This window comes from Musa acuminata, chromosome BXJ2-8 (assembly GCF_036884655.1).
Source record: "Musa acuminata AAA Group cultivar baxijiao chromosome BXJ2-8, Cavendish_Baxijiao_AAA, whole genome shotgun sequence".
Classification (NCBI taxonomy): domain Eukaryota; kingdom Viridiplantae; phylum Streptophyta; class Magnoliopsida; order Zingiberales; family Musaceae; genus Musa; species Musa acuminata.
Genome location: NC_088345.1, coordinates 23,965,586 through 23,976,842, shown reverse-complemented (window position 1 = coordinate 23,976,842; position 11,257 = coordinate 23,965,586).

Below are 11,257 nucleotides of genomic sequence, written 5' to 3'. Positions count from 1 at the left end.
ACCTAATTCAAATTTGGAGCTCAAAACGATCAAATCCCGGAATTCCGGGATCAGGCGGTTGCACCTCTTGATTGGAGAGGTTTCACCGCCTAGCAGAGCTCGAAGACTGAGCTCAGGCGGATGCACCTCTTTGTCAGGGGTGGTTGCACCTTTCTGCCAGAGCTCGAAGACCGAGCTCAGGCGGTGCATCTCCTGACCAGAGAGGTTGCACCTCTCTGCCAGAGGTGGTTGCACCTCTCTGCCAGAGGTGGTTGCACCTCTCTGCCAGAGGTGGTTGCTCCTCTCTGCCAGAGGTGGTTGCACCTCTCTGCCAGAGCTCGAAGACCGAGCTCAGGCGGTGCCTCTCCTGTCCAGAGAGGTTGCTCCTCTCTGCCAGAGCTCGAAGACCGAGCTTGGTGGTTGCACCTCTTGGCAGAGCTCGAAACTTGAGCTCTGGTGGTGCTACCTCTTGACAGAGGAGGTTGCACCGCCCAGTCTCGCTTGGAGACTGAGCCCTGGGCGGTTGCACCGCTTGGCTGGGGCGGTTGCACCGCCCACAGCACCTTGGGTCCGAATGGGTTGAACCATTCGACCCAATTTGAGTTCTTCAGGGGCCCAATTGACCCAGGATTAAGCTAATGGGATCACCTCCCATTCCTAACTTAATCAACGTGCTAACTACGATTAAATCTAAGACAATTTCTGCAGCTTTGCTTCGGTACGTCAATCGCTTCTTCCGGCGAGTTTCCGGCGAACTTCCGTCGATCATCCGATGAACCCTCGGTGATGCTTCTGCGGACTTCCGGCAAACTCCTGGATTTTGTGACGATTCACTTGGCAAGTTCCGACGAGCTTCGCTTGGCAAGCTTCCGGACTTCTCGGATCTATTCTTGCAGAACCTCCGACGACCGTCCGAACTTCCGTCGAACTCTCGAACTCCCAACGTGATCATGATCTTGACTCCGGCACAACTCCTGCTGCTTGTCTAACTTTCATCGTAGTTAGTACTGCACACTTATCTCAACACATAGATTAGACAACAAATGACAATTGACTTCATCATCAAAATCCGAGATTCAACACAAGGCTTTCATCCGATGCAAAATTTGATGCACGTACGGAAGACCCGCCTCTGTGGTACTATGGCTTTCACTCCTTGAATTCATAGTCCTTATTGCCATCATGTTGCTCACCGAAGTGGAGCTTCCAGTAGCTCCTGACCATACCTTCATATGATCTAGTCCCTCACGAGACTATATCGTGTGTCTCGCATTGCCACGAACTGTTCCACCACGATCTGCTGCACCATGTTGCCTCCTGGTAACATCTCTATTGCATTCTAATCCTTGTGGGATGAACTCGAATTGTAATCCCTCCATGTGTGGCCTCTACCAATACATCATAGGGTCTCTTCCACTTTCGATTTTGTTCGCTCCTTTGACAATCAACCTTCATCCACCCACTCTTGGGTCACACCTAGATGAAGCACCACTCTAGGATAGTCCGTTGCTTAGTAGCTCCTGAAGTCCACCGACTTCGCTGAAAATAGTGCACCATTGTTTGGATCCTAGGCCTCTGCCCCTACCAGCACAATCTTTGCTACACACCGCTTCCTGCTTAGCAACTTGATTGGCAACACTACGGAATATTCTTCAAGAGTACCCACCTTCGCGTTCTCTTGCCCTGTGCCAAGGCCTTCTGGACCCAACTTCACCTCTGCAAGTTGAGTCACCTTAGTTCCTCCATCAAATGCTTCTCCGAGATAAGGTGTATGTGCCCATAAGCTCCCTTTGTCTTTGGCACAATGGAAGATGAGTCCGCTCCATCAGAATGAAGGACCGCACTATGCTCTTGCCTATGCAAGAGTTCATGTCCTTGACCTCTGTCCAAGGAAAGCACTGTGCCTCCGCTCAATGTTTCATCTTCTATGCTGGCTCCCTTCATGTGGCTTAGGTACTTTACTAAGTTACACCCAAGTTGCTCCGCTTCTCGTTTTTGCATTGAGATGATGGTGGTATTCGCACCTAACATTCCATGGGTCAGCCCTCCCTTGAGTCCGATCTCTATATCGACTCCAAGTGTGCCTTTATTTGTGTTGCTTTGGGTTGCTTCCCCACTTAATCTCGTAATGCATCCACCAATGCATTCTCTCAAGCGAGATCATATGATGACTCCTTGCCGCTTGCTCGGTCCATTGAGCTTCGTGGAGTTATTGTTTGTTGAGGTACTCCTCCTCAACATGTGCGGTCCGTTGCACATAATTCTCCCTCTAGAGAGTAGGGACTTATCCCTCCTGGATATCTATCCCATTGGAGCAATATCTCTCTTCGTTTCGGAGACCACCATGCCCTTCGGACTACTCTGATTTGCTGAACAAACTATGCATTGTTTTGCCTCCTACAAACGCACTTGCTAGATTGTGACTCCATGCCAATACAGCCCCCGCTGCACCACTTAAGGCCTAGCAAAATGCTGAACTCGCTAGATAATTTAGCCTCCTATAGACGTATCCTTCACATATCGAAGAGAAAGTTCCAATGCTCCATGGCGTCGAGTTTCGGTTGCCTTTCGATAGCCGCGAACATTCCATCGTCCGCATACAAGCCCATGCATAAGTATCGAATTCGTCAAGTTAGTAATTCCCCTCACCTCTGTGAGCTTTACACAACTCTTTTGGGCGCTGAGCAACTCATTCAACCTTGTATGGTCTCATCCTTTACCAAGTGCCTCTCTTGCCTTGAGCACCATTAAGTATAGTTGTCAACGTTGAGCTGTAGCTCAAACTCAGCCACCCCAACCTTTGTGCACTCCATATTCTTCCAAGCTTACCTGTTCTTATAGTGCCTCTTACGTGAAAAGTTGGCCATTCCTCTTAATGCCAATCTCAAATGCTTGCTCCTCTAAGCAACTCCTTTTTCCTACATCTCCATGCCCATTTTCCCCCAAACGGTTATGCGTGTGCTGACTGCCCTCAACGCAGCCCCGCTAGGTCCCCCCACATTTGCATGCTAAGTGTTTCTATGAGTTCATGTGCCGCTCTAATACCATCTATCACGGATTTAGCTAGTTTTGCCTAAGTTGTGCGGCACCATTGCGTGTCCGTCCGTAAAATTCAACCTCCCCGAAGCCTCCCATGGTCGCTTAGGACCTACAAAAGAGAAAACGGGTTAAATAAAATGCCTCACTCGGGATCCACAAGTAAACATTTCTGAAAACTCTTCATAGACAATGCAAATTACAAACAGACTTTATAAGCTGTGAATAGTTGCACAACAAAGGGTCACAATGGTCCACTATAGACCAAAAATCTCTCACAAGTGGCCACATGACATAACCTTTATTTACAAACCTAAAGCGGCCACCAACCCAACTAAAATGAGACTATTAAGCCTTCAGTCGTTCCTCTATATGCTGTGCAAAGCATGAACATACCAAAAGACGTGGACATACATAACCATTACATCAAACATCCTATTTAGAAGTTTGTCCATGATAGAACATCTAGACTTCCAACGAACTCTCGAACTCCTAACGTGATCTTGATCTTGACTCCAGCATAACACCTGCTACATGTCTTACTGTCATCATAGTTAATCCTACACACTTTTCTCAACATATAGATTAGATAAACAAATGACAATTGACTTCATCATCAAAATCCGAGATTCAACAAAAATAACATGAATAGACTCTTCTATAACCAAAGTTCTTTTGTTAAAGATACGAAAAGCTTTAGAAATAAAAGAATAACCAAGAAAAATTCTTTCATCAGATTTTGCATCAAACTTTCTTAAGGTATCTTTTTCATTCAATATAAAGCATTTACATCTGAAAACTTTAAAATATAAAACATTGGGTTTTTTGTTGTTCCACAACTCATAAGAAGTTTTGGAAAGTAATGGTCTTACTAGAACCCTATTCATGACATAACAAGCCATATTTATGGCTTCGGCCCAAAAATATTTGGGTAGACTATGTTCATTTAATATAGTTCTAACCTTTTTTGTAAGTTTCTATTTTTTCTTTCTACTACTCCATTTTGTTGAGGATTTCTTGGAGTAGAGAAGTTACGGTTGTATCCATTAGAATCATAAAATTATTGGAAATCATGATTTTAAAATTCACCACCATGATCACTTTATATTGATGAAATCATAAAACCTTTTTCATTTTAAACTAGTTTACAAAATATAGAGAAATACCTGAAGCAATTACTTTTGTGTGCCAAAAAGTAAGTCCATGTTGATATAGATCATTAATATTGATAGTATATACATTATTTTGTTTTAAGACAATCATAAATATGTTTCTGTGTGATTTTTCAATAATGTAAACATTGGATTCAAATTTAATGATATATTCTTTATCACTTAATTGACTAATGCTTAAGAGATTATGCTTTAAGCTATCAACCAATAACATATCTTCAATAAAGAAGTTGAATTTGTTACCTATGGTTCCTTTGCTAATGATTTTACCTTTGTTGTTGTTTCCGAAGATGACATATCCTTCGTCTATGCTAGTGAGCTTAGAGAATTGAGATGGATCTCCGGTCATATGCCTTGAGTATCCACTATCAAGGTATCATCTTTTGTTCCTAGCTTGTGATGGTATATTTTTCTACAGAAAAAAGATGATTTTTAGGTACCTATTTGACCTTGAGTGCCTCAAAAATCGATCTACATAGCTTATCATGTTGCATTGAGTCATTTAAGATTCTTTTAGGAACTCAAATCAATTTATGTGGACTATATTTCTTGAATGGACAACGATAAGCTACATGCCCAAATTTATAACAGAAGTTGCATTTGTTTCGAGATAAAACATGCAAAGTAGAGCCTTTAACAAAGATGGTTGGATTTTGGTGATAACTACTCATAAATCTGATTCTGCCTTTTCTATGAACGTGACCCTTGTTGGCAAGGATCATATTCAAGGACTTGCTACTAACCTCAAATTTTTCTAATGTTTCTTTGAGTAGCAAGTTTTCCTTTCTAAGTGTTTCTAGTTCATCACATTTTGTACATGGAGTTAAACTATCATTGTTCTCAACATTTAATCTATCAAAATCACTAACAAGAGAAGCATGCTCCTTTTTTAATAATTTATATTTTTTACTAATTAATTTATATTCATCAAATAAATCATGAAAAGCATTTAATAGTTCATTAAAGGATAAATTTGCATTAAATGAACTACTCACCTCATCTCCAATGGCCATTAGTGCATAGTGAGCAACTGGCTCGGTGATGGTAGGCTCTTCTTCTTCGGATGCACTTGAGTCATCCCATGTTGCTTTAAGAGTCTTCTTCTTTGGTTGTCTCTTCTTGGCTAGGAGATATTCGTTCTTGTAATGTCCCGGTTTCTTACATTCGTAGCATATTACTTAATCTTTCTTAGGTTTAAATTTATTTTTAGTATCATTTTTAAATTTGTTTATTTTTATAAATTTTTGAATTTCATTATTAAGAGTGCCAAGTCTTCATCAAAGTCCTCATCACTTAAGTTTTCTTTCAAGTGGTCTTCTTGGGTTTTTAGTGTCGTATCTTTCCTATTCTTTGGAAGGGTCTCCTCAAGCTCTTCATGAGCTTTACAAGTCATCTCATAGGTCATTAGTGACCCAATTAGTTCTTCGAGAGGAAAATTATTTAGGTCTTTGGCCTCTTGAATGTCCGTGACTTTATGATCCCAACTCTTTGAAAGGGATCTTAAAATTTTATTAACAAGTTCAAAATCTGAGAAACCTTTAGCAAGTCCTTTTAGACCATTGACGACATCTATAAATCGGGTGTACATGTCTCCAATAGTCTCACTCGGTTTCATTTGAAACAACTCATAAGTATGTACTAAAAGATTAATTTTTGACTCTTTCACTCTACTAGTGCCTTCATGAGTCACTTCGAGTGTATGCCAAATATCAAAAGCAGTTTCATAAATGGACACACGATTAAACTCATTTTTATCTAAGGTATAAAACAAGGCATTCATAGCCTTTGCGTTTAAAGCGAAAGTCTTTTTCTCCAACTCATTCCAATCGTTTATTAAAATAGAATACTTTTGAAACTTATTTTCTACAATATTTCATAATTTGAAATCTATTAAAATTAGAAAGATCCTCATTGTAATCTTCTAATATGTGTAATCCATCCTATTGAATATGGGCAAATGTGTAATTGAATGACCCTCTAGGATATCGACAAATGCCATCTCTCTTGGGTTTTAAACCAAACGAGAGTGAACCTTGCTTTGATACCAATTGTTAGGATCAAGAGCGGCACTAAGAGGGGGGTTGAATTAGTGTAGCAGAAAACTTTCCCGATTTCAACTGTCTTTGTTTTGATTTAAACTGATTCTAACGAAAATGGTTTCAATTCAATATGTTTCGGAGAGAATTTGAACTTGAAAGCTTTCTTAAAAGTGCAAGAGAAGATTAAGGAGATTTACAGTAATATAAATTGTATAAATAAAAAAGCAAACCAAAATTTAGAGTGGTTCGGTCAATGTGACCTACATCCACTTTCAGATTCCTTTGACGATGAGGTCACCGGCATCCACTAAAGGCATTCCTTCAATAGGCGAAGGCCAACTACCTTTTACAGCTCTTTCTTCTTTTGTCGGGTTTAGGAGATAACCCTTACAAGTCTCACTCCTCTTTCTTGGATAGTTACAAGGCTAAGAGATGAAGGAGGAGAACTTTTCTTAATTTTATAACACTTTAAGACTCAAGAACTCAAGATTATGCCATTGCTTTCATACCCTTTCATGAAGAAAAGGGTGGGATTTTTATATGCTCCAATGACTTCAAAATTAGAGCTAAAAAGTATTTTATCCCGGATTTCTAGGGTATTGACGATACCACTATCATTACTGGGCAATACCACTGCCTGACACTTGACACCTGACACTTGACACCGCCTAATAGAGCTCAGAGACTGAGCTCTGGTGGTACCACTGCTTGACAGGGGCGGTGCCATAGCTAGCAGCATTAACTGCCAACGGTACCACTACCTAGTTTGGGCGATACCACCGCCCAGATAACCTAAGGCATTGCTTTCCAAGCAGTGCCACCGCCGGCTAAGAATTCAAGAGCTGAATGGGCTACTCAATTCACCCTAATTTAGCCCTATTAAGGGCCCAATTGGCCCTTAATTAAATTAGTGGGATTACCTCCCAATCCTAACATAATTTATGATCTAACTACGATAATTAAGACTTAATCATAGTACTTCTTATTTCGGTGCGTCAATTGCTCTTTTGGCAAGCTTTCGGTGAACTTCCAGTGAATATCCAATAAACTCTCAACAATGCTCCGGTGGACTCTCAGCAAGCTCCTGGACTTTACGATGATCTTCTTGGCGAGTTCTGACGAGCTTCTTTAGCAAGCTCCTGGACTTCTCGGTCGGCTCCAGAAGAACTTCCGACGATCGTCTGGACTTCCGATGAACTCTTGAACTCCCAATGAGATCTCGATCTTGACTCCAGCACAACACCTACTTTATATCTTACTGTTATTATATTTAATCCTGTAAATCTTTTAGAACCCTTGCAGATTCAAAACTAGGGGTTTATCTCTTTAGGGGATCGGCCTCCTTGGAACACTATAGGGGTTCCTCCCTCCAAGTTGTTGCTCAAAGGCTGTAGAAAAGATTCATCTATTGCTTATCAAAAGAGGAGGAATACATGGCTATTTATAGGGTTTCTAAACCCTAACTCCTAATAGGACTCCTACTCAAGACTCCTACTTCTAACCAACTCCTAATAGGACTTCTACTCAAGACTCCTATTCCTTTACAACTCCTAATTCATCTTTAAGAAACAACCTCCTAAACCTAGCTGGCCTCTTCACCTCTTTAATAGGGGTCGGCTTAGGTAGGTTTTACATGAATGTCCCTCTCAGTTAGGACTCTCCTAGCTAGAGTCTTAACAGACCCGCCCTCTTCAAATTAGCCTTATCCTCGAGGCTGACGATTCATGAATTTTGGGAATTTGATATTCAAGTCGTCATAGTTCTCCGAAGTGGCATCTTCTGTTAGTAGGTTCACCCACTGTATTAGCACTTTAGTAGTGGGTCGTCGTCGTCGAGTCATGATCCGTCGATCAATAATGGCACTTGGCTTGGTTTAGAGTTCTCCTTGGATAGTCATATTTGGTGGGTGGCTTTGGGCTGTCTCCAAGCACCTATTTACAACTTTTTGTTAGGATCGGAGTGGCACTAAGAGGGGGGGAGTGAATTAGTGCAGCGGATTAAAACTTCAGTTTTCGAAAAATCTTTCGTACGATAAAAATCGGAATCGGAAGTGATTAACTTGAAAGCGTATTCGCAAAGTTGAGCAGCAAAGATAATAATGAAACAAAGCAAGTAAGAAGGTTTGCAGTAATGTAAATGACAATAAGAAATGCAAACCAGAGATTACGCCATTTTTAAAGTGGTTCGGTCAAGTGACCTACATCCACATGCGAGGCCCCTCTTCGATGAGGCTCCCACCTTCCACTAGCAAATCTCTTGAAAGGGAAGGGTGAATACCCCTCTTACAACTTTTACAAGCGGTTCACTCTCTTACATATTTTCAGCAAGAAAGAAGGAGGTGAACACTAGCAAATTGAAAACAAGACTATCTAAGACTTTTCTAGGGCCTTTCTCTCAAACACTTGCTACTCAAAAAGTTGTCTTCTCAGCTGAGACTTGAGGGGTATTTATAGGCCTCAAGAGGATTCAAATTTGGGCTCCAAAAATTTGAATTCTCTTATGTTCCCGATGCTGGCAGTGCCACCGCCTAGCCAAGCGGTGCCACCGCCCAGCGCTCGGGTGCTGGACGGTGCAACCGCCCAGCCCAGGAGGTGTCACCGCCCAACTCTCTAGCGAGCTTCCGGCGAACTTTCGGCGGTCTTCCGATAAACTCTCGAAAACCATTCTGCGGACTCCCGACAAGCTCTTAAACTTCGCGATTTGATCTTGGTGAGTTCCAACGAGCTTCTTCGGCAAGCTCCGATCTCTCTCGGCGAGCTCTGCGAACTTCCCACGAACCTTTCGGTGAGCTTCCAAAAAACCCTTCGGCAAGCTCCCTACTCATTCTCGGCTAGTTCCGGCAGCATTCCCGATGAACCTTCGGACTTCCGTCGAACTCTTGAACTCCCAATGAATCCTTCGTGCTTGACTCCACACTTTGTTTCGCTTTATGTTTTTCTCATTATCATAGTTATTCCTGCACACACAAACTAAAACTCTACTCCGATCTAGACAATTATTACAACGCGAATCGACATTCCGTTGCCCGGCACGTCATTGGTTGGCGCTTCGTCCGATTCTTCAGCGCATCGTCCTCTCTTGTGGCTTGTTGCCCAATCGGCGGTTGACCTCCGCAACCCCGATATCCTTGGCGCAATTCCGCTCTCCTTGGCCCGATGCCTGACGTCCGAAGCCTTCTGCCGTCCAAAATCCTAACGTGATCTCCTCCGGCGCAACGTCAATTCCTCCTGCGTTAACTGTCTAATCCTGATCGAGTAGACCTGCATCGCTCAAAATGCAATTTAAATCATAATAAACATATATCAAGTGGTTTCATCATCAAAATACGAGATTCAACAATCTTTCCCTTTTTGATGATGACAGCCACTTGATGACGGAGTTAACCTTAACTCCCGGAGTTTAAACAAACTCCCCCTATCAATATGCCATATTGATAGAACCTTGAATTCAAACTGAATTCAAGTCATTGCAATATTCATCATGAATACTTGCAACACATCATCATGAACATATGCATAAACTTATGCATATCATGTTATCAACATACTTCTCCCCCTTTGTCATCAACAAAAAGGAGAAGTACAACTATTCTTTGTGTTGGTAATATAAGTTCAACTCATTGCATGAAAAACATAATATTAAGTTTTATCATCATGCAGTTTTGAAGCTAGAAAATTTAGCAAGTAATGCATCAACTTTTAGATATACAAGTTTTACAGCATACAAAATAGCACTTTTGGTAATGTTCAAGATAGTAAGTTCTACATCATGTAAGCTAGCAATATTGAGATGTTCAAGAAAGCAACTCTTGCTTCTTGAAATATGCAAATTTGTCAAGTTTTGCTAGATGTGCAAGTTAGCATTTTTACCTCTTAAGATAGGCAAGATAGCACATTTGCTTCTTTTGAGATAGCAACTTTTTGCTTCTCTTTAGACTACAAGCTAGCAATTTTTACGATATGTAAGTTTCACAATATACAAGCTAGCAAAAGTTTCGAAAGCAAATGTAAGATAGCTTTCTTGTGTAAGCTCATAATTCTTGCTTCCTATTGCAATGTGCAAGTTGCAAGTTTTGCTTCTTGAGATTGGCAAGATAGCACTTTTGCAATTTTTGTTTCTTAAGATAGGCAAGCTTGTGATGTTCAAAATAACAAGCTCTTTCTTCTAGAAGTGTCATTTTTGCTTTCTTTGCAAAGTGTAAGCTAGCAAAATGTTTGAAAAAGTGATCAAGTTTTGCAACATACAAGCTAGCATAAATGCCAAACTAGCAAGAGATAATATTCTACATGAGGCAAGCAAACAATTTGGCAAATGTTACATTTGCATCTTCTCTTTTGAGAAGTGCAATTTTTGCTTTCATCTTGAATTGTGCAAGCTAGTTAGTTTGCCTCTTTTCATGATGTCCACGCTAGAAATTCTTGCTCCCCCTTTGTCATTGTCAAAAAGAAGGGAAGACCCTTGTATCAATTTTCATATTATGACAAAGGTAAGTATCATTCTTATTTGTGCATCATTATATATTCAAATTAAAACATACACAATTTCAATAACCTTATTTTTGATGCACGATACCGAAAAATAAATCAATCATCATTAATAAGCATATCATACATGTTGATCATGATACCAAACACTCATCATTTAAAGCATTTATGATACACATCATATGCAATAAATATATCATGTACATCATTATCATAAGTATTGCATACATCATTTTAACTTTATGAATATTTCATCATTGCATGAATTATACCAAAACATTTCAAGCCATGCAAGCCATAAATACAAAGAAATCATGTCATGAAGGATAAAATCATTTGAATACCAAAAGACATGATTCATATAGTAAATATCTTCTTTAAATAAAATATCAAGAAAAACATAGGAGTACAAAGAAGAGATCTTGTTTTAAAAGAAAAATCAAGTAATAACTCTAAGAACTCACAAGAAAAAATCATGATTCATTTAGAAAATCTCCTCTCAAGAGAATATCAAGTAAATCGTAGAAGATCGATTAATGAGAAATTT